At 46.2% G+C, this 22,022-nt stretch overlaps 1 long non-coding RNA gene across 1 annotated transcript; it reads left to right on the top strand.

Annotated features, from left to right (window-relative positions):
* Positions 1-10,180: 10,180 nt before the first annotated feature.
* Positions 10,181-17,867, top strand: LOC146890582 (uncharacterized). The gene is made up of 3 exons (XR_014998632.2): positions 10,181-10,419; positions 15,493-15,706; positions 17,245-17,867. It is a non-coding gene; the product is annotated as an uncharacterized LOC146890582 (long non-coding RNA).
* The last annotated feature ends 4,155 nt before the right edge of the window (positions 17,868-22,022 follow it).

Raw genomic sequence — 22,022 nt, 5'->3', positions numbered from 1 at the left:
CCCCAACCTCCCCTGCCAGGCTGCATTACCCACATCCACTTCCTCTCTTCACAGCGGATCTTTTTGTCCTCCTCGCTATCCACATTCTTCCCTCTCAAGCCCAATCTCATTAACTAAGATCCAAGGACACTCCGTGCTAACCTTGGTTGTTAACCTCCCCCAGTTACTGAAGAGAAAGGGGCCAAGGTTGTTAACAGGTTAGGAGGCCATTGCATCCTGGTAACACCCGGAAGCTGAGGTTGCTCTTCAGTTAAAATCCTTGAGGATTCCTTGAGGAATAAGGTAGAGGTTATACAAGCACCCTCCAGAATGGAGGAGCTCTTTTCTGAGCTGCACACTCAACTCTGCCACACCCAAGGTCCACTCGAACTCTGCTGAACACAGTACTCCGACTGAACAAATATGGCTGATTAAAAAAATGACCTAAAAATGAAAAAACACTGGATGCACGAATCCCACTGCAGTGATGGAAGAGACATGCGTATCCATGACAACATGACTTCTGTGAAAGTTACTAGCCGTGGGGTGATGGCAGCTAATAAGAGTGAGTGAGATGGAATCCCGGCCAGAGAACTCAAAAGAATGAAAACTGTGAGCATGTTCCAAGACACAAATGACTGGTGAAATAAGGGAGGTAATGCATGGTGTGGAAGAAAAATCCACCCAACAAACACACAGAAACACTGAAGAAAAAAGCACTCTGAAATGCTAGAAATGAAAAAAATCACAGGAAGTCAAATAAAAACTCTATGAAAAGTCTCAGTAGTAGAACAACCAAAGAGAGGTCAGAATATCTGAGTTTGAAGACAATCGTGGAGGAAAGGGCACAATCCAACAAGACCAAAGATGAAACACTAATATACCAGTGAGAAGTTGAAGATACACTTAACACTGAAAACCCAAAAGATGAGTCATGGGCATAGATGAAGGGGGAAAATTCTGTTTGAAAGACTTGCAAAACAATTTCTAAAGAATCATAACAGAGCTCAGGGTTAGTGGCACATGCCTTAGAGCAGACAGGTCTCTGAGTTCGAGGCCAGCCTGTGGTGCGGGAGAATTGTCTGTATTCTGTCAATCATGTATTTTAATAAAACGCTGATTGGCCAGGCAGGAAGTATAGGTGGGTCAACCAGACAGGAAGTAGAGGCGGGGCAATAAGAACAGGAGAAGGCTAGGAAGGAGGAAGCGCATTCCTCCATTCCTGCCCAGATCACCGAAGAAGCAACATGTGAGCTGACAGCTGAAAAAGGTACCAAGCCATATGGCTAACATAGATAATAATAATGGATTAATATAAGTTACAAGGGCTAATAAGAAGCCTGACCTAATGGGCCAATCAGTTTATAATCTTATGGAGTCCTTTGTTTGATTTCTTTGGGGCTTGCCGGCTGTTGGGTACTGGGCAGGACAGATACCCCAAGCAAGCCAGCCCTCACACTACAAGCCTGGTTTACAGAGCAAGTTCTAGGACAACTAAGGCTACACAGAGAAACCCTGGGTAATCTCAAAACAAAACAAATCAAAAACCATAATAGAAAACGTTCCAGAGTTAGGAAGACAGATGCCAATCCAGATATGGGTCATTGAGAACACCACGCACACAAGATCATATTGTCACATTACAATTAAAACACTAAGGTACAGAACAAAGAATGTGTACTGAAAGCAAGGAACAAGAGACAAATGTCAAGTCACATGCAAAGAGGCCCATCAGGACAACAGTAGATTATTCCATTGAAACTTTCTTATTTCTTGCATTTCATTTGTGTGTGTGTGTGTGTGTGTGTGTGTATGTGTGCGTGTGCGGCACAGCACACATGTTGAAGCCAGAGGCAGCTTACAGGCGTCAGTTTTCTCCTTCTACTGTGTTAGGTTTCCAGACAACATCTCAAAAGGCCTCAGTTTTAGCTGTCCCTCTACTATTCCCTCCCTTCCCCAGCTCCTCCCTCCAGATTTGTTCTCCCATTCCAATCCTCATCGTATATTCATATCTTTTCCAGTCCCCCTTCCTTGGAAGATCCTTCCCTCTTCCACCCCCAGGCCCTTATTCTATACCTAACTTCTGTGATCATATGGATTGTAGCTTGCTTGTCAATGACTTAACAGCTAACATCCACATAGAAGTGAGTACATATCATATTTGCCTTTGGGGGTCTGGGTTACCTCACTCAGTATGATTTTTTTTTCCCTAGCTCCATCCATTTACCTGTGAATTTCAGGATTTTTTTTTAACAGATGAGTAATAGTCTACTGTGTGAATCTACCATGTTTTCTTTATCTCTTCATTCATTGACAGACAGTGAGGCTGTTTCCAATTTCTGTCTATTATGGATAGCCGAACACGAACAATGAGCAAGTTTATCTGTAGCAGGATGAAGGAGTCTTTTGGGTGCATGGTATAACTGGATCTTCGGGTAGCTCTAGTCTCAGCTTCCTGAGACAGTGCCCCGCTGATTTACATAGTGACAGCACACACACTTACTCCTGCCAACATCAGCTGAGTGTTCTCCTTACCCTACATCCTCACCAGCTTGAGCTGTAATTCGTTTTGTTGATCGTGGCCATTCTGACCGGTTTAAGATGAGATCTCAAAGTAGTTTGATGACCAAGGATACTGAACATTTCTTTAAGTGTTCCTCGGTCATCTGAGCTTCCTCTTTAGAGTATTCTCTGTTGATACATGCACCCCATTTTTTTTTAATTGGGTCATTCGCTTCCTTGAAACCCAGTTATCTGAGTTCTTTATATACTTTGGATATTAGCCCTTTGTTGAATGTGAAGTTGGTGAAAGTCTTTTCCCATTCTGTAGACTGCTGCTTTGTCAGAATGACGGTGTCCTTTGCCTTACAGAAGCTTTCCAGTTTCACGAGGTCCTGTGTATTAATTGTAGATGTTAGTGCCCATGCTGTCAGGGTTCTGTTCGGAAAGTCTGTTTCTGTGCCAATGACTTCAAATCTATTCCCCACTTTCTCTTCTACTAGATTCAGTGTATCTGGTTTTAGGTTGAGATCTTTGATCTCTGTAGACCTGAGTTTTGAACAGGGTAATAAATATGGGTCTGCTTGGATTCTTCTCCATGTCATCATCTAGCTTGACCAGCACCATTTGTTGAAGAGACGATCTTTTTGTTTTCGTGTGTATTTCTGGTTTCTTTATCAAAAATCAGGTGTTCCTAGGTGTGTGAGTTTATGTCTGGGTCTTCAGTTAGAGTCCATTGGTCACTGTGTCTCCTTATGTTACTACTGTGCTGTTTTTATTACTGTAGCTCTGTAGTACAGTTTGAGATCGGGGATGGTGGTACTGCTGGTAGTTCTTTTGCTAGGATTGTTTTAGCTCTCCTGGGTGTGTGTGTGTGCACGCGTGTGTGTGTGCGTGTGTGTGCGTGCGTGTTTTCATATGAAGCTGAAAATTGTCCTTTCAAGATCTGTGAGGAATTGCATTGGGATTTTGATGGGGATTGCTTTGAATCTCTAGATTGCTTCCGGCAGACTGCATCTTGACTGTATTAATCCTACTGACCCATGACCACGAAGCTTTCATCTGAGGCTTTTGTTTGACTTCCTAAATCATTCATTTCCCTGTTTTCATTTCCACTTTCCTTTAGTGAGTCTATTTTCTAGTTTCATCTCCTGAACTGTTTTCTTCATTTCATTCTACCCTTTGTATTTTCCATAGACTTTATTAAGGGACTCATTCGCATCCTCTTTACGGTCCTTGACCATATTCACAGTAGCTGTTTTGAAGTCCTTGTCCTGGCTTCAGCTGTGCTGCGTTTCTCAGGGCCACCGGAAGAAGGACCGCCGGGTCCTTCTTGCTCCGTCTTGCGGAGACATTGTCCTGGCTGTCCCTGTGTTTTCATGCTGGCGTCAAGGCATCTGGGTTTGGGATGATTACAAATCTAGGTATTGATGTAGAGTTTTGTCTTTGTTGGGTGGGTGTCTTAGGGTTTCTATTGCTGTGATGAAACACCATAACCAAAAAGCAAATTGGGAAGAAAAGGGGTTTATTTGGCTTACACTTCAATATTTCCGTTAATTATTGAAGGAAGTCAGGACAGCAGTTCAAACAGGGCAGGATTCTGGAGGCAGGAGTTGATGCAGAGGCCATGGAGGAGTGCTGCTTACTGCCTTGCTCCTCATAGCTTGCTCAGCCTGCTTTCTTATAGAACCCAGGACCACCATCCCATGGATGACACCAACCACAAGGGGCTGCCCCTCACTATTGATAACTAATTGAGAAAATGACTATGATGTGTCACAGAGTGTTTCCCCTCTGGTCACGTCCACTTGGAGCTCTAGATACTTCTTAAGTTACTGCTTGTGTTTGGATGTCTACTTCTTTCTGGAAACTTTATTTCATGTGGCTACTTCATTTTATTTGACTCGTGATCTTTGCACCATGAATTCTAAGGTTGGTCTCTTGACTGTATCCCTGACTTCTTGGAAGTATCATTCACGTCTCTTAGTCCCACCCCCACATATGTCTTTTGTATTATTGTCTTGACTTTGTCCCCTGGGTTCTGCAGGACCACAGAGTGCCAGGTCACCAAGCTTCCATTTCCAGAAGGACCAGAGAGCACAGGGTGACCAGTACTCTTGATTCTTTCTTCTCTCTCTCTCTCTCTCTCTCTCTCTCTCTCGAACTTTAATGAGTTGATTCTGTCCATCTACCTTTCTATAAGTCCCATCTCAGTGATGGAGCCTGCAGTTGCCTCTAACAGAGAAGCCATCTTGCCAGCCTCCTGGAGGCAAGGTCTGTAAGCTGGATGAGGCCACAGGGTTTCACGCTGGTGCTGAGAATAGAACCCAGGGTTCCCCACATGCTAAGCAAGTGCTCCACCGCTGAGCTAGATCTTTAGTCAAGACTATTTTTTTTTTTTTTGGAAAGACGTTTCATGAAGCAACAGCTATGAAGTTGATTCCCTTCTGCCTGCCATGTGAACACATCACTCACTGCCCTAGGGATGCATCCCTCATCTCATAGCCTAGCCTGATAATACCGTCACCTTAAACCTCCAGCCTCTGGAAGGTCTATGTACATTACTCAGTGTGTGGCAGTTTGCGTGGAAGCCCAGACTGAACTCTGACGGTTTGTATTCTGTTCCTACTGAACAGTGCTGATCTTCTCGTGTGATGAACACTGAGAGCTCTTAGGTGAGCAATGGTTCTACCCGCCAATACATTCGGAAATTGAATGGACTCCTGAAAAGTGAATGGCAGAAGGTGGAGCCTTGTTACATGAAGAAGGTCCCAAAAGGTGGATCCCTGGGGACTACATCTTACCTTATCTTCTTCCTGTTAGGACTGCTGGGTTTCCTGTCCACTGTGCTGTTTGTCACACCCTTCCTGCCATGGTGGATGGAACCCTTTGAAATGAGCAAAACAAACCTTGCCTCCGGTAAGTTGTTTCTGTCGGGTATATGGTGACTGTGATGATGTTGGTGACGCTGATGAAGGAAGGTCTTGCTAACAGCGATGACTTGAGGAGCCATGGGAATTGCGATGTCGGCAGGTGATTAGATCAGAGCCCTCAGACCTGAATCGTCTCCGAACATGAATCACAGACACATCTAGAGGGGAGCATTATAACTCTCCTGGCCTTTTCCCAGACCTATCAAGTTATCATGCAATCAGCACAACCCCCGAGACCTTGGCTCACACAGTGTGCCGAATCCCCGTCACTCTCACGGTGCACAACTGCTTCTCCTGACATGTGAGCATCTGAGGCTTTGCTTGGCTCTCTGCCTTGCCTTCGGCTTTCCAGAAAAGCTTCCATCTGTTCTGTGACTGCTCCCAGGTAACATTTCTAGTCAGTGCTCGGGACTCTAGCTTCTCACTCCCTGCTCTAGCAGCTGAGAGGCTTCCTGCCTCTGATCCCAGCGCCCTCAAAGCCTGTTTGTAGCTTAGTAAAGTTTAGGATGCGTTGATAAACTTAGACAATTTGAAAATCCCAGCAAAGAGCCTTGGCAATAGTACAGAAATCCCACGGGGTTAGGGTGAGCATCTCATAATAACAGAAGCAGCATGGTGCTGGAAGCAAAAAGCCCTTGGAGTTGCCTCCTGCTGTGTGTGTTCCTGGAGGTAAGTGTCCCAGCAAGGAAAGCCTTGCTCCCCCTCAAACAGAAGGCATGATTTTCTGTGTCTCAAAAACTGCATCAGGCGTCACACTCACTTTGACCCATTCACCTTCTTTTCTAGAGTATTGGTTAATAGTGACAGCGTTGGGGGCACCATAGAACCAAAGGAACTTTATATGCTATTTTTACCAAAAAAAAAAGTGCTTTTGAATAACCAGAGATGATTTTAGTTATAAGTTTTGGATTAAATAAAAGTCATGTGAGACTTTCCAAAAACTATGTTGCATTATTTAAACAAAAGCATTTATCAGAAATGAGATTTTTCTTGGCGTTAGATGATAAGTCAGTAGAGAACGTTCCCCAACCCTCAGGGGCTTGTACAATCGTCAGGTGGGAATGGAACCTGACCCATAGTGTTATAAATATGAATACATCTTTCAACAAGTACATATAAATATTTAGCATGTTATAAATAAGATATTAACAGAGGTTCAAGTCCTTTGTTAGGCAGTTATTTATTACTGTGTAGATTACTCGAGGAAATCAACTTAAAGGAGGAAAGACGGAGTCTGGCACCTGAGTTCAGAGGTTTCAGGCTGTAGTCTTTTGGATCCATTGTTTCGGAGCCTGTCGGGAGGAGAACACTAACTATGGTGGGGGCATAGGGTCGAGCACACTGCCCTTCTTGTGGGCGGTGGGGAGAGGGAGAGATGGCACAGCAAATTACAGAGGTCATACTTGTTAGCAGTGGATGAAATGGAGACATGGCCACTCCTGGGTACGGTTGAGGGGAAGGTTTTTATTGTAGACGTGCGGGAGATTACAGCCAGGGACGTCTGGAAGAGTCCAGAGCAGAGAGAGGAAGGAGTGGACTCAACAAGGCCCGGCAGACTGAACTGCTTCATGAGAGGAGATGGGGGAGCGAGAGTGGAAGAGAAGAGAGTGGGGAAAGGGAGGAGACCAAGAGAGAGCTGATGGTAGAGGAGAGAAAGAGAGAGAGAGAGAGAGAGAGAGAGAGAGAGAGAGAGAGAGGAAAGGAGGGAGAGAGCGCACTTGTGTACACTATGAAGGTCATAGGTCTACCTCAGGTGTCCTTCCTCAGGTTCTTAGTCACCTTGGTTTGTTCTTAATTTTGAGACAGGATCTCACAGAAGAGCCCAGATGGGCCAGGAGCCAGCTGGGGCAGAGGATGACTTTGAACTCCTGGTTTCTCAATGGCCTGGAACTTGCCAAGTAGGCTAGGCTGGCTGGCCTATGAGCCACAGGGATTGCTGCTTTCCCAGTCCAAGGATTCCATGCATGTGTGTGCTTTTCCACAGGGATTCTGGGCATTAAACCCAGGTTCTGATACTTGCATGACAAGCCCATGGCTAACTGATCTGTCTCCCCAGCCATTTTTATTATAAAACTGGGGAGAAAGTTTTAATATAATCTCTTTTACAATGAATTATTTATTTATTAGTTTGTTTGTTTGCAGTCCTGGGAATGGAACCCAGGCCCTGTGCATGCTGGGTAAGTACTTCACCATTGGGCTTTATTTCCAGCTTTTTTCCCCCGTAAGTTTTTTTTTTTTTTGAGACAGGGTCTCATGCCAAGAGGCTGCCCTTGAACTTACTACGTAGCTGAGGATGGCTTTGACCTCCTCATTCTCCTGCTTTAACCTTCAAGTAACTGTCACAGTTTTTTGTTTGTTTGTTTGTTTGTTTCTCATAGGAGGATCAAACTGACGTAAAGCTCCAGTTTCTGTGAGTTACCTTCCTTTCTTCTTCCTAAATCTTGAGCCAGGTTCAAGAGTGATTCATTTTCTTTTTTTTTTTTAATTTTTTTTATATTTATTTATTTACTTTGTATACAATATTCTGTCTGTGTGTGTGCCTGCAGGCCAGAAGAGGGCATCAGACCCCATTACAGATGGTTGTGAGCCACCATGTGGTTGCTGGGAATTGAACTCAGGACCTTTGGAAGAGCAGGCAATGCTCTTAACCTCTGAGCCATCTCTCCAGCCCCCAAGAGTGATTCATTTTCTGCAGATCCTTGGTGGTACTGGATCCAGGGGCTCTGAGCTAGAAGGGCCGACATGGATTTGGGTGGAAAAGGAGGCACGGATCCTGTCGCTTCACCCTCTCTTACTTTATGGCCACCCAACCTGTGTCCTGAACACCGAGTGTTTGAGTATCTGTGTTGAAATACAACAACAAGCAAACACACAAGCAACAAAAGCTTTAAGCAGAAAAAGGAATAGAAATAGTTTCAGACAATAGACTTTCAAGTCGGAGTCAGAGCCTCAATGGAAAATTCCATCATCCCTCAATTAATCTAAAATTATAGTAACTGTAATAACACACAAATGGGCTCTTTCTTCACATTTACAGCAACGTGGAAAAGTCACATTGTTTTTTCCCCACAACCCAAATCATTTGAACATGAACTTGAATAGAAACTCTCGCATACAGACTCAAAAACCACATTCCTATAATTTTAGCTCGGTGTGATGTGGAATGTCACCCATATATACAAACACTTCAGTGGACATACATAATTCCCTGCATGTGGTATAGCTGTGTTTACACAGATCGTGAGCATGACCGGGTGGGCGTCTAACCAGGGCATCCATGGGAACCCAGACATGTTCAGGCATGGCTAAAGGGACAGGATGGGAGACCACCCAGGGTCTGTTTACGTTTGGGCCTGAGACACACGCATGGGTGAGACAGACAGAACAGACTTCCTTGGAAAGGAGACCATCGGCTTTGGGGACAACGGAGAGATCCATCACCTCCTTCTTGCCCTAGACAGACATGTCCAAGCGAAGCAGCAGTTTCTGCCCAAGCCAGAAAAGTGGAAGTACAGTCTAGCAGCCAGTGAGGATCCAATTCTTCCACCACACACACAGAGTGACACACTTGTCCTCAAGGTCCTTCTTCTGTGACCGTGAACCTGGAAGATGTTTATATCTTAATGTCTGTGGGGACCAAGGCAGAGAGCACAAGGAAACTCAGATGAAATTTCTTCTCTTTGCTGTCAGGCTTTTTCCTAAAAGCCAATGAGGCCCTTAAACACCAGGAGTGGATTAGGAACAGCCACTGACTGTCATTGTGACCTGGCCCTGCCCACCTCTCCCAGGCACTTTCTTCTTGATGTTCTTACTTTGTGACCAGGCTCATGCCCGCTGCAAATGTTTCCCAACAGTGAAGATGCTTGCACGATCTAGGACGTCCTTGTGATGCTACCCAGATGCAGAGGCTTGTATCCACCAAGGTTTGTGCATGGACCCCTCATTTAGGTGAGCTTGTCTTCACAGGCAGTGTGAACTGAAGGTCATGCTGTGTCTCAGCTCAGCTTCTCCCCTCCCACAGGCTTCTTAACTCCCCCCAGAAGAGAAACTCGGCATGCAACAGATAGTCAGTCATACTAGTGGAATTAATAAATGCAGTTAGTTAATAATTGCACAGTACTGGTTTACAGATATGTGTCGCCCGGCCTCCACTGCATGCTGTGATCTTTGGGAACTGAAGACTTAGTCATCTTTTCATTTACCAGTCTGACAAATGTTTCCAAGTGCCCTGCGTTGGGCAACAGAGATGCCACAATGACAAAAACACTGGAACCTCAGTCCCTGGGGAATCTGCAGCTAAATAACAAAGAGCGGATTCTCACTTAAAATCCACAGGAGGGTTGCACGCAGGAGATGGAGTCGGAAAGCGCCGAGACCGTTGGTGAGAATGCTGATTAGCATGGCCAGTAGGGGAACCAGTCCAAGGGGTGCCCCAGTGAACTAAAACTGGATCTACTATGTGATGCATAACTGAATTATAAAACCAATCAAGGTGCCCATGGCATATGCACACAACGGGGTTTAATTCAGTCGGTGGTTTTCACCTGTCTCTAACTCCAGGTCCCTGGGATCTGATGACCTCTTCTGATCTCTGAAGGCAACAAGAATGCATGTGGTATGAGCAGGCACACGTGTACACACATGCACAGCCACACACACACACACACACACACACACACAGTCATACACTTGCACAGTGGGTTCTAGGCCTTGCTTGTGTTTCCCTAGCATAAAGTAACTAACACTTGCCTTATTTGCCCAGGGGAAGTGAGGCGTCTATTTAGAAGCTTTGCTTCTGAGCTACACATACCACACGTCAGCTACCAGACAGATCTGCCCTTCTGAGGCAGGCCCCTGCCAGGAACCGTACCGCATTCTTCTGGGCTAAGGTGCCGTTCAGAACGACTCTGAAACTTGTGCCAGCTTCCTGGAACTCAGACTCCCATCAGCTGGCTTGTCATCCGTCCACGGTTTCTCCAGTGACAAAGTCTTTGCCATGTGTAAGACGGTGAGTCAAAGCTGGAACCAGACTGGCTCCCGAGTCTCCCATCATCCACAGCCTGCTCCGGTGCTTGGGAGACTTGGCGCAGCCTTTGCTGCCTTTGCTCTGAGAAGCTGCAAAAATGAAGTGTGTTGTAATTCTCATTAGTGAATTAGTGCCCATGCTGTGAACTTTATAGAGTGTTTCTTGTGCTTTCTGTAACTTTGAAAGAACAAGAAAAGCTAATGGTTCTAATTAAACACCCTTCTCACCTTTCTGTATCTTTTACTGGGTATTAAGTCACCACTTAAAATGTATTATTTTTGGAAAGACATAACTACCCACCTCAAAAATTTTTCTTTTCTGTTGAAGGTTCATTTTTCATTTTGTAGGGAATTTTGTCAGCACTATTTAGATTTACCGTTCTCAAATGTCTAGACATGCCATGTACAGGTTGTATGCGCTTCTGCATGAATTTTAGTTAATTTAAGTTTAATTTTTGCTTCACTCTTGCCTTTCACTACCTGGCATCACCCATGTCTAAATCCTCTATAGGTGAATATTTAGAGACAAAACCTGCCAGTTGTTCTGGTTTCCAACAAACCTTCTTTGGGACAAGTTACTTTTTTTTTTTTTTCGTTTGTCGAAACCAAAAAACTGAGTTTCTCTGTGTAGCCCTAGCTGTCCTGGAACTCTCTCCGTAAAACAGGCTGGCCTTGAACTCAACAGAGATCCACCTGCCTCTGCCTCCTTAGTTCTGGGATTAAAGGCGTGCGCCACCACTGCCCAACTTGGGACAGATTACTTTTCGTTGTAGGAAAAAAAATAATTAATTTTTGAAACCTTTACGAAAAGAAAAAGTGGCTAGAGTTTAGAAGACAGTGGTGTGGTGTGGGACACCTCTCTGCAGAGCAAGGACATTGTTGATTAAAAAAATGGGGGAAAATTAGCAAAGCGAGGAAGCAAATAAACAGAATCAAGGTTAGTAGACTGAAACAAATTAAACATTTCTAAATTAAAAATCTACACACAACTTAAAGGCTTAAATCAATTGGTTTTAGTCTTTATTATTAAGGTCACAAAGTTTGACCTGTTTGTGTAACCAAAACATCTGCTTCATGAATTCTCCTTTGTTCTTCAAATAATAACGTGATTCATGTCCGCCCTGTGTCCCATTGAGGCGTCACTCCCTAGCTATTTATTGACTCCTCGTGGCTCATCATTGGCCCTCTTGACCACAGGTCATGAATTCATTCCCTGAATATTTGTCGAGAGTCTGCTGTGCTTCAGACAATGTGCAAGGTAATATGGACCCAGGCCAAGGAGAGCTCATCACAAATGGAAAACAGCTACTGGCTCCCCCGTCCAACGTGACCTGTCTATCTCATCTTCTCTAGTATGTGTAAACAGCAAGATCAAAAAACAAGTCCAGCATATTGTGCTTCCCATCAAAATCAAAATATGGAGGGCTGGTGTAATGATTGTTCTGTCTCTTTAAGAGACAAGCCACGCCCACTCGCTCCCCCATCTGCTGAGACAGGCTGATCTTCAGCTTCCAGCCTGAGTTCTCTCTTTTTTCCATCTCTCTCTCGGAGAGGCAGCTTCCAGCTCTCCCTTCTCTTTAGTCTCTCTCTCTCTCCCTCTCTGCTATTCTCCCCTTCTCTCCTCTCTTCCATAACCACTAAATAAATATCCAACCTCACTCTGCATGGCATGCCTATCTGTCTGTCTCTCACCCGCTGCCTCTTTGTGGTTCACTGCTTAGGACCAGCCACCTTCAAAGACCTGGGGGACCTGCAGCGTTTCTGCCACTGCAGCTGCTCGGGGATCTGCAGTAATTTTTATTAGTCCATTACAGCTGGAGTGATGGTTTAACCTTTAAGGACACTTACTGAGGACCCAGGCTATCTTCCCAGCACCTACCTTGGGCAGTTAACCTCCTGTAACTCCAGTTCTAGGGTTTCCAGTTCCTCCTTCTGGCCTCTGTTGGTACCTGCAGGTGTATACTACACATAGACTCATTTAGACATACACACGATTACACATAAATATAACAAATCTTTTAAAAAGAAAGCGATAGGTTGGAATTCTCTCTAGAGCTGCATCCTTTTTCCTACACCAGGCCTTTTCAGGAGGAGACTGTAAAAAGCAAAAGATAACAGAATTTGGTGTGGGGAGGGGAGAGAAGACTGGAATGTTCCATCACTTTGTTGCAGAGGACCTTGGGCAAATTCCTTGAGCTCTTGAACCTTAGATTCCTCAACCATAAAGAGGGGTGACCATAGTAATTATGTGTAAGTAAAAGTGGTAATGTGTACAGTTACACCTGGCTTCCAGTAATCAGCCTAGTGATAGTGGTATTTGTGCCCCTGGGTAGTCTCCTCCCACAGTGCCCCCCGGACTTGGTTGTTTGACTTGTTGGGCTAATGAGGTAGAGCTGTGACCCAGCAGAGGTTTGATCAGCACTGGCATGTTGGAACTGACCCTCTTGGAAGCCAGGTGCCATAGAAGGATGTTTGGATGTTTGTTGACAGAGAGATGTCGTAATCTTCAGTCATCCCTCCAAGTCCAGGCAGCCCATCAGATGTAGAGAACTCCTTGAGCAAGACCAGGCAAGACCATTTTGAGCCTCATCAACATGGCCATTGTTGCCCATTCTTCGATCAATGGTGGTGACAATTCAGACAATCTCTAAGAAATTCCAGACCTTTCTTAGCCTTTCTGTGTTCTGAGCTTTCCCAGATTGTCTCTCTAATACTCCATTTAGAACATTCTAGGCCTTTTAAATCTGATAACTCCAAACTCTAGCAATTTCTCACCAATACTCAGTTCCAAAGATAATTCCACATTTTGAAGTCTTGTTATAATAACACCTCTGGTTTTTCTTTTTGGTTTTTTGTTTTTGTTTTTTCTTTAGTCTCATGATTCTGCAAGCTGGAAAGTCCAAAATCAAATCTGGCCAGAGCCTTCTGCTGCTTCCTATGGAAGCTGGAGGGACAAGTGGGCACACATGAGGCAGAGGAGAGGGGGCAGAACTCTCGCCACAGCTGAGCCATTCCCCAAGAAAGCCATTAGCAGAGTCATGACCTGGATGCTCCCTCTAGGACCCTCCCCTTGACATTACTGCTGAGGGATTAGGCTCTAACACGTGGACATTTGCTGGACACCCTAACTTTAACATCTTCCTGAGCTGCTTCTGTAAACTCTATCTTTGGTCAACTGTAGGGGCCCAGCAGGGAATTCTGGCTCCCGAATTCAGCACACAGGAGGAATCTGCTTGGCAAATCAAACCCTCTACAGCATGAGGCAAAGTGGGGGTGGGCGTAGCCCGCTTTGTGCTCCTGGCCCTTTTTATCATGACTTGAACCTACAGAAAGAAACTTTTGGTTACATAGGACCTTATAGATGGGTCTCTTCTGCCTTCTCTGTGTCACTCGGCGACTGTACTTTGGTGGCCCAGTGCGGTCAGATGACGAGGAAGGCTGGAGGGTCCTGCTGCTTTCAGGGTTAGCTGCTGTCAAGGCACCTGGGAGCCTGGGTGCTCCTTGTCTATGAGGCTCACACTTCTTCCTGTGATGAGGATTCCCTGGTGGGGAGAGAGCATGTCTACAGCATAAATGTTCCCAGAGACAAACTAGGGCAAAAAGAAGACATGAACTTAGCGTCTTCGTGACCCTTCCAGTGGTTCTCCTTCCCCCTGCCCTACTCCCAGTGAGGCAGCCTGGGGCCTAGGCCTCTGCAGTGACAGGACTCTTGGTTCTGAGGAGAAGTTCAAGCCATTTCCCACAGGGCTTTCTTGGTCTTCCTTTGGTTTGGCTCAATCTCTCTGCTGTGTTCTTAGAGAATCATTTTGTTTCTGTTTATGCTTTTGAGACAAGGTCTAAATATATAGCCTCGGCTGGCAGCTGTCTTCAGATTTACCATTCTGAATGCTAGAATTGTAGGAATGCATCACTGTCTCTTAAATTAAAATTATATGTGTGAGTACGTGTGTGTGTGTGTGTGTGTGTGTGTGTGTGTGTGTGTGAGTGTAATGTTTGCGGACTATGAAATTGGACAGGATATTATGGGAGAGGAGGAAGATGTCTCAGGGGAGATGGAGGATGAGGATAATGGAATGAAAGCCTGAAACAGGTGGAAGAAAAGGGGAGGGGCATGGCAGGGGCAGGGGCAGAGAGGGGAATAACAACAGGGAGCAATGAAACATGGGCGAGAATGTTATGACGAAACCCATTGCCTTGTACGTGAACCTAGACGTTAATTTAAAATAATATAGGATAAGTAATAGTATCACGTACACTAAATGTTACTGTGTGCACGGTAGATGTATATCAGGCGTATTTGTGTGTGCTCACGTGTCTGGACGCAAGCTTGGACAGGGGCCAGAAGCCAACATCAAGTGTCTCTCTCTATCATCTTCCGCTTTATATTTTGAGGCATGGTCTCTTCACTGAAACGGATCAGCTATTTTTACCTGTCTCTGCCCAACCAGTGCTGGGAGGTTAAAGGCCTGTACCACCACCACACCAGATTTCTCTCTCTCTATTAAAAAAAAATTTATTCTTGGGGCTGGAGAGATGGCTCAGAGGTTAAGAGCCCTGACTGCTCTTCCGGAGGTCCTGAGTTCAATTCCCAGCACCCACATGGTGGCTCACAATCGTCTCTAATGAGATCTGGTGCCCTATTCTGGCCTGCGGGCATACATGGAGGCTGAACACTGTGTACAAAATAAATAAATCTTTTTAAAAATTTTATTCTTTTTTTTAATTTTATGTGTAATGAGTGTTTTGCCTGTATGTATGTATACCATGTGTGTGTGCCTGAGGGTGTCTAATCCCCTGGAACTGGAGTTATAGCTAGCTGTAAGCTCTGTATGGTTGCTGGGGACCTCTGCAAGAGCAACCAGTACTCTTAACTGCTGAGCCATCTCTCCAACCCCATGACACCCGTTTTCTTACATAGGTGCTGGGAACCCGAACTCAGGCCCTCATGCTTACACAGCAAGCATGTGACCTACGCCGCCGTAGTCCCATCCCTGCGGTATTTAAAATTTGTACCTTGTTTCTGGAACGTTCCACTTAATATTTTTGATGTTTTCAGGTCATGATTGGCTACGGGAACTGAACCCACAGAGGATGATAAGGAGACGCAGAAAACACAACTCAAGCTCAGGAAGGAACTGGAGGCTGGGATGGGATCCAAAGCGGCCTCTGTGACTCATCCCTGTTCTCTCGGCACACCTGCCTTGACCTTTGGCCCTTAAAAACCCACCTCCCAGTCGGTTCGGCTTTTTAAGCTGCACGTGGTGGTTCAGGTGAGCAATGACTGGTGGCTTCAGTTCCTCTTTCGCTTTCCTGAGGGGACTGATCTTAGGACTCTTTCCTGAGTCATCCCCAATGATGTCAGTCAGCTGGGAGCAATGTAGCAGAGTCACACGTACGCTCTCCCAAAAGGGGCAAGGTCTTGAGATGAGAGAATGGTTCTTAGAATGGAAAGATGGGGAGCTAGGGAGATAGCTCAGTTAGTAAATAGATCACACAGCTATGCGGACCTGAATTTGAATCCCCAGCATCCACACAATAGCAGAGTCCAGTAGTAACACACCTCTAACCCCAGCGCTGGGAGCCGATAGCCAGTGGTTCTCAACCTTCCTAACGCTGCGACCCTTTAACCCAGTTCCTCATGTTGTGGTGAAACACCCCCCCCCCCCCGCCACCATAACATGATTTTCATTGCAACTTCACAGATGTAATTATGTTAGTTATGAATCATAATTTAAATATCTGATATGCAGGATATCTGATATCTAGCTCCCCAAAGGGGTTGTAGCTCACAGGTTGAAAACCTGCTAGCATAGACTGACCGATCCTCAGAGCTCACCAACTAGTGAGGTGAGCTCCAGCTTTAGAGAAAGAGAGACTCTGTCTCCAAAGACCAGGCAAAGGACAATAGAGAAAGATACACGATCTCTGGCCACCATGTGCGCACGCGTGGGTGAGTGTACCTGGACACACATATGCAAGAGAGAAAGAGAAAAAACAGACAAACGAACAAACAAACAAGCGACCAGCAAGGGGAAAGAGTCCAAAGCATCTACCCAGCAAGGCAAACTCTAATTCTTCATGGTGGAATATAGAGCCGCACAACCCGACTCCTCATTTTCTCCCATTTCCTGCCCGCCTCCCTACCCAGCCTCACTCTCCCTAATGAAAGCGTTTGACCCTTCCTGACCGGCAGGCCTCTGCACAGATTGTTCGCACTCTGGAATGTTCTTCCTCTTCTTCCACCTGACTGGCTTCTAATCATGCTTCAAAGAGTCAACTCAAATGTCACATTCTCATGCGTAGAAAATGATCTGGAGTCCAAGTTTTATCTTACTGTGAATTAATCATCTTAATTGTCATGGTGATACGCGTCATCCGAGAGGCAGGAGCGTAAGTCTCATTAGTAAAGTGATGTACATGGTAAATTGTTGTAGGGCATTCCATTCACCCCAAGTTCCTATGACCTGGAATTTCTAAACTGTGACAGGGACATTACAATCGGTACAATATCAGAAGATATGAAGTTGTTTCATGAGTCAGAGAGAGAGAGAGAGAGAGAGAGAGAGAGAGAGAGAGCTTTATGATAAGATTACTAGCTATTCCATATTAATCCCTTAGGCATATCACAACCTAACAAATGACTACATTTCCCAGACTTCCTTGTGGTTAGATAAGGCCAAACATATGACTAGGGCCCTGCCCTAAAATGTGGATATAAGAGATAAGCATGACATCTGTGCTCATTGCTTAAAAGGAAATGGTTTTGTTGTCTGCTTTTTCTCTTCCTCTTTTTCTGGACTGGATGTAGAATGATCATGACCCAGCTTTGACCGCGCAGCTAAGGACAACATCCTAGGAACTGTGCTGCAACAAGACGGGAGGGAACCACGTCCCTAGATGACCCAAAGGAGCTCAGCAGCGCCAGCAGCCTGGACCACTCAGCTCTGATCTCTTGCTTGAGAAATAAATCAGCTGTATCTTCTTTACGCCAATAGTTGGGCTCAAGGCGATGAAACCAGTGCTCTCCTCTAGTGACTTAGCCTTCTGTAGGCCAAGCAGCAGACGGTTCTCTAGGGCAGAGATGAAACCACGGCTCCCTTTCTATCTCCGTACTTCATATATCCAAAATTATAAATAATAAGTGTTTGATGAATTGTCAATCATGGCTGCTTTGGAAGGAAGTGAGGCTGTAAGAAGTGAGCGGTGGAATTAGAGTGTAGTGTTGGAGGCAGAGTCCTTAAGTGGGATGGGTGAGGTCTGAGCCCAGTACTGTAAAAAATGAAGGAAGGAAGGAAGGAAGGAAAGAAAGAAGGAGGAAGGAAGGAAGGAAGAAATATATTAGAACAACTCTGAACAGTCTGTGAAGCATTGGTGAAGGTGGACTTCCATTGAACCCATTTAGGATCCATAGAACTTTTTTCTTTTCCTTTCCTTTCCCCTTTCCCCTTTCCCCTTTCCCCTTTCCCCTTCTTTCCCCTTTCCCCTTTCCCCTTCTTTCCCCTTTCCCCTTCTTTCCCCTTTCCCCTTTCCCCTTCTTTCCCCTTTCCCCTTTCCCCTTTCCCCTTTCCCCTTCTTTCCCCTTTCCCCTTTCCCCTTCTTTCCCCTTTCCCCTTCTTTCCCCTTTCCCCTTCTTTCCCCTTTCCCCTTCTTTCCCTTTCCCCTTCATTCCCCTTCCCCCCTTTCCCCTTTCCCCTTCTTTCCCCTTTCCCCTTTCCCCTTCCTTTCCCCCTTTCCCCTTTCCCCTTCCCCTTTCCCCTTTCCCCTTCTTTCCCCTTTCCCCTTTCCCCTTCTTTCCCCTTTCCCCTTTCCCCTTTCCCCCTTTCCCCTTCTTTCCCCTTTCCCCTTTCCCCTTCTTTCCCCTTTCCCCTTCTTTCCCCTTTCCCCTTCTTTCCCCCTTTCCCCTTCTTTCCCCTTTCCCCTTCTTTCCCCTTTCCCCTTCTTTCCCCTTTCCCCTTCTTTCCCCTTTCCCCTTCTTTCCCCTTCCCCTTCTTTCCCCTTTCCCCTTCTTTCCCCTTTCCCCTTCTTTCCCCTTTCCCCTTCTTTCCCCTTTCCCCTTCTTTCCCCTTCCCCCTTTCCCCTTTCCCCTTCTTTCCCCTTTCCCCTTCTTTCCCCTTCTTTCCCCTTTCCCCTTCTTTCCCTTCCCCCTTCTTTCCCCTTCCCCCTTCTTTCCCCCTTCCCCCTTCTTTCCCCTTCCCCCTTCTTTCCCCTTCCCCCTTCTTTCCCCTTCCCCCTTCTTTCCCCTTCCCCCTTCTTTCCCCTTCCCCCTTCTTTCCCCTTCCCCCTTCTTTCCCCTTCCCCCCTTCTTTCCCCTTCCCCCTTCTTTCCCCTTCCCCCTTCTTTCCCCTTCCCCCTTCTTTCCCCTTCCCCCTTCTCTTTCCCCTTCCCCCTTCTTTCCCCTTCCCCCTTCTTTCCCCTTCCCCCTTCTTTCCCCTTCCCCCTTCCCCCTTCCCCCTTCCCCCTTCCCCCTTCCCCCTTCCCCCTTCCCCTTCCCCTTCCCCCTTCCCCCTTCCCCCTTCCCCCCTTCCCCCTTCCCCCCTTCCCCTTCCCCCTTCCCCCTTCCCCCTTCCCCCTTCCCCCTTCCCCCTTCCCCCTTCCCCCTTCCCCCTTCCCCTTCCCCCCTTCCCCCCTTCCCCTTCCCCCTTCCCCCTTCCCCCTTCCCCCCTTCCCCCTTCCCCCTTCCCCTTCCCCCTTCCCCCTTCCCCCTTCCCCCTTCCCCCTTCCCCCTTCCCCCTTCCCCCTTCCCCCTTCCCCCTTCCCCCTTCCCCCTTCCCCCTTCCCCCTTCCCCCTTCCCCCTTCCCCCTTCCCCCTTCCCCCTTCCCCCTTCCCCCTTCCCCCTTCCCCCTTCCCCCTTCCCCCTTTCCTTTCCTTTTTAGAAGGGGGAAAAATCATGTTAGTTGGTTGACACCTGCTGGTCATTTCAAATTCTGCATCTTGAATCAGTCAAACTGTTCAGGAAAAACGTCTTCACTTTCCAGAGATCGTGAAAGCAGCTGTTAATAATTCTGGGGCCACACATGAGGAGCGTGAAAACACACAACAACAACAACAACAACAACAACAACAACAACAACAACTGGGGAGCAGCATTAACACAGAAGTGCTCTGGGCTGGCCACCGCCATGGGTGCCCCAGCAGTTCTCAGAGGGTTGGGTGAGGGGCGGCTCAGGGTCTGGCTTTGCTCTAGGTGATTGGTTGAGGCTCAGGGTCTGGTTTTTCCTTTTTACAGCCGCGTTTCTGTCCTTTGATCGTGATAAGCTTTACTGTGCCTCTCCCATCCTTTCTTCTTGTTGTTTCCTTATCTGTTTCCATAGCTTGTGGCTTTTCTCATTTCTATCAGTGGAGTTAGCCGTGACAGCATTAAGTTTATTTGATTAAAAAAGAACCAAAGAAATAAAAATAAAATAAAATAAACCAGAAAGAAACCTAAACACCCAAACCCCCAAAATAAACAAAAACTTCCATCCAAAACCCCGCTCAAAGCATGCCAAAGAGTCAGAATCTCCCCAGATGAGATGACATCGAAGAACAGCGATGAGCTCTTTGTCTTTAGTTTTGATCGGCAGGGAATAGATGTTTCTAAAACCCAGCCTGGTAGTTCAGAGAGGCTGGAGGGACCGCTCAGCAGTTAAGAGCACTAGCTGCTCTTTCAAAGGGCCAGGGTTCAATGCCCAGCACCATATATATGTATGTATGTGTGTGTGTGTATACATATACATATATATACATATATAATAAAGTATAAATATATTTTTTAAAAAGACCCTTCAAAGGTCATTTACTCCTTTAATTTGGTCTCCAGGAGAGTTCAGATCAACTGTTTGGCCTTTTCTAACAACTCTGTAAGACGGTTTGGAGGCAGGAGAGATGGCTTTTTGGGCAAGATGCTTGCCACCAAGCCTGATCATCTGAGGTCCATCCCTGGAACCCACGTGACTCAGTTATGGGAGAACTGACCTCCACAACCATGCAGTAGCACACGTGTGCACACACCATTAAGTAAGGAAAGCATCATAAAAACTATGACTCTTTTCCCTGTGCCAAGTATATCTGAATATTGTGGGGTTTTTTTTTAGTCCACTCTACATTTTCATAAGGCAATGCAAACCCCTAATAAAACATAAGATTAAATGTTAGAATGATGCCAGGCAGTGGTGGCGCACACCTATAATCCCAGCACTCAGGAGGCAGAAGTAGGCAGATCTCTGTGAGTTTGAGACCAGCCTGGCCTACAGAGTGAGTTCTAGAACAGCCAGGGCGGTTACACAGAAAGATCCTGTCTCAAAAAAAAGTAAGAATGAGTTATCCAGGTGAGAAGAAGAAAGCGGTGGTGGGATGAAGGAAGCTCTGGAAGGGTTTTGTGTCAGCTTGGCACAAGCTAGAGTCACCTGAGAGCGGGGAACCTTAATTAAGAGAATGCTTCCAAAGACGAACTGTAGGCAAGCCTGTAGGTCATCTTAATTAGTGATTGATGGGGGAGGGCCCAGCCTGTGGTGAAGGGTGTTATCCTTGGGCTAGTGGACTTGGGTTCTATAAGAAAGCTGGCTGAGCAAGCCACAGGGGAGAAAACCAGTAAGCAACACCACTCCATGGCCTCTGCATCAGCTTCTGCCTCCAGGTTTCTGCTCTGTTTGATTTCCTGTCCTGACTGCCTTCGGTGATGAACAGTGATGTGGAGGTGTAAGCTAAATAAACTCTTTCCTCCCCAACTGGTGATGCGGGAGAATTGTCTGTATTCTGTCAATCATATTTTAATAAAACGCTGATTGGCCAGGCAGGCAGTATAGGCGGGAAAACCAGACAGGAAGTAGAGGTGATGCAATGAGAACAGGAGAATTCTGGGAAGCAGGGAGGTTCCTCTGCCACTCCTGTGCAGACCACTGAAGAGGCAACATGTAAGCTGACAGCTGAAAAAGGTACCAAGCCATTATGGCTAACGTAGATAAGAATAATGGGGTAACAAAAGTTATAAGAGCTAATAAGTAGCCTGACCTAATGGGCCAATCAGTTTATAATCTTATGGAGTCTTGAGTGTGATTTTCTTGTGGCTTGCCGGCTATGGGGTACTGGGCGGGACAGATACCCTAACAAGCTGGCCCCCTCATGTTACAAACTAGCTTTTTGGTCACGGTGTTTCATCACAGATTTAGAAGCCCTAACTAGGACAATGGGGCCTGGTTATTTATTTATTTGGTTGATTGATTGATTTAGATACAAGGTTTCATGAGGTAGCTCAGGCTAGACTTGAACCATGTAGCCCAGGGCTCATAAGGCTGAGGCAGGAAGAGGTAGCTTTGAAGACAGGCTGGGCTACATAGTTCAAGTCTAGCCTGAGCTATTCAAAAGGGTTCATGCCTGGAGATGGAGGGCTTGTAACAACCTTGTGGGGTTTTACAAAGGGTGAATGGTGGTAGATGGGCTCACCCCAATCCAGCCATTGTGGCTTCCTCTCTCTTTGCACACTGAACACCTGATATTTTCTCTTTATTTGGCTCTGGCACCTGGAGAAGGGAGCAAAAGCTACTGTTGTCAACTACCCATGATGCCAGGGTTCTAGATGTGGGAAGCAATGATGCCCAGCGAGGAGA

This window comes from Myodes glareolus, chromosome 23 (genome assembly GCF_982192425.1).
Source record: "Myodes glareolus chromosome 23, mMyoGla1.1, whole genome shotgun sequence".
In the NCBI taxonomy this organism is placed as follows: Eukaryota; Metazoa; Chordata; class Mammalia; order Rodentia; family Cricetidae; genus Myodes; species Myodes glareolus.
This window is presented reverse-complemented; position numbering and strand designations above follow the sequence as displayed.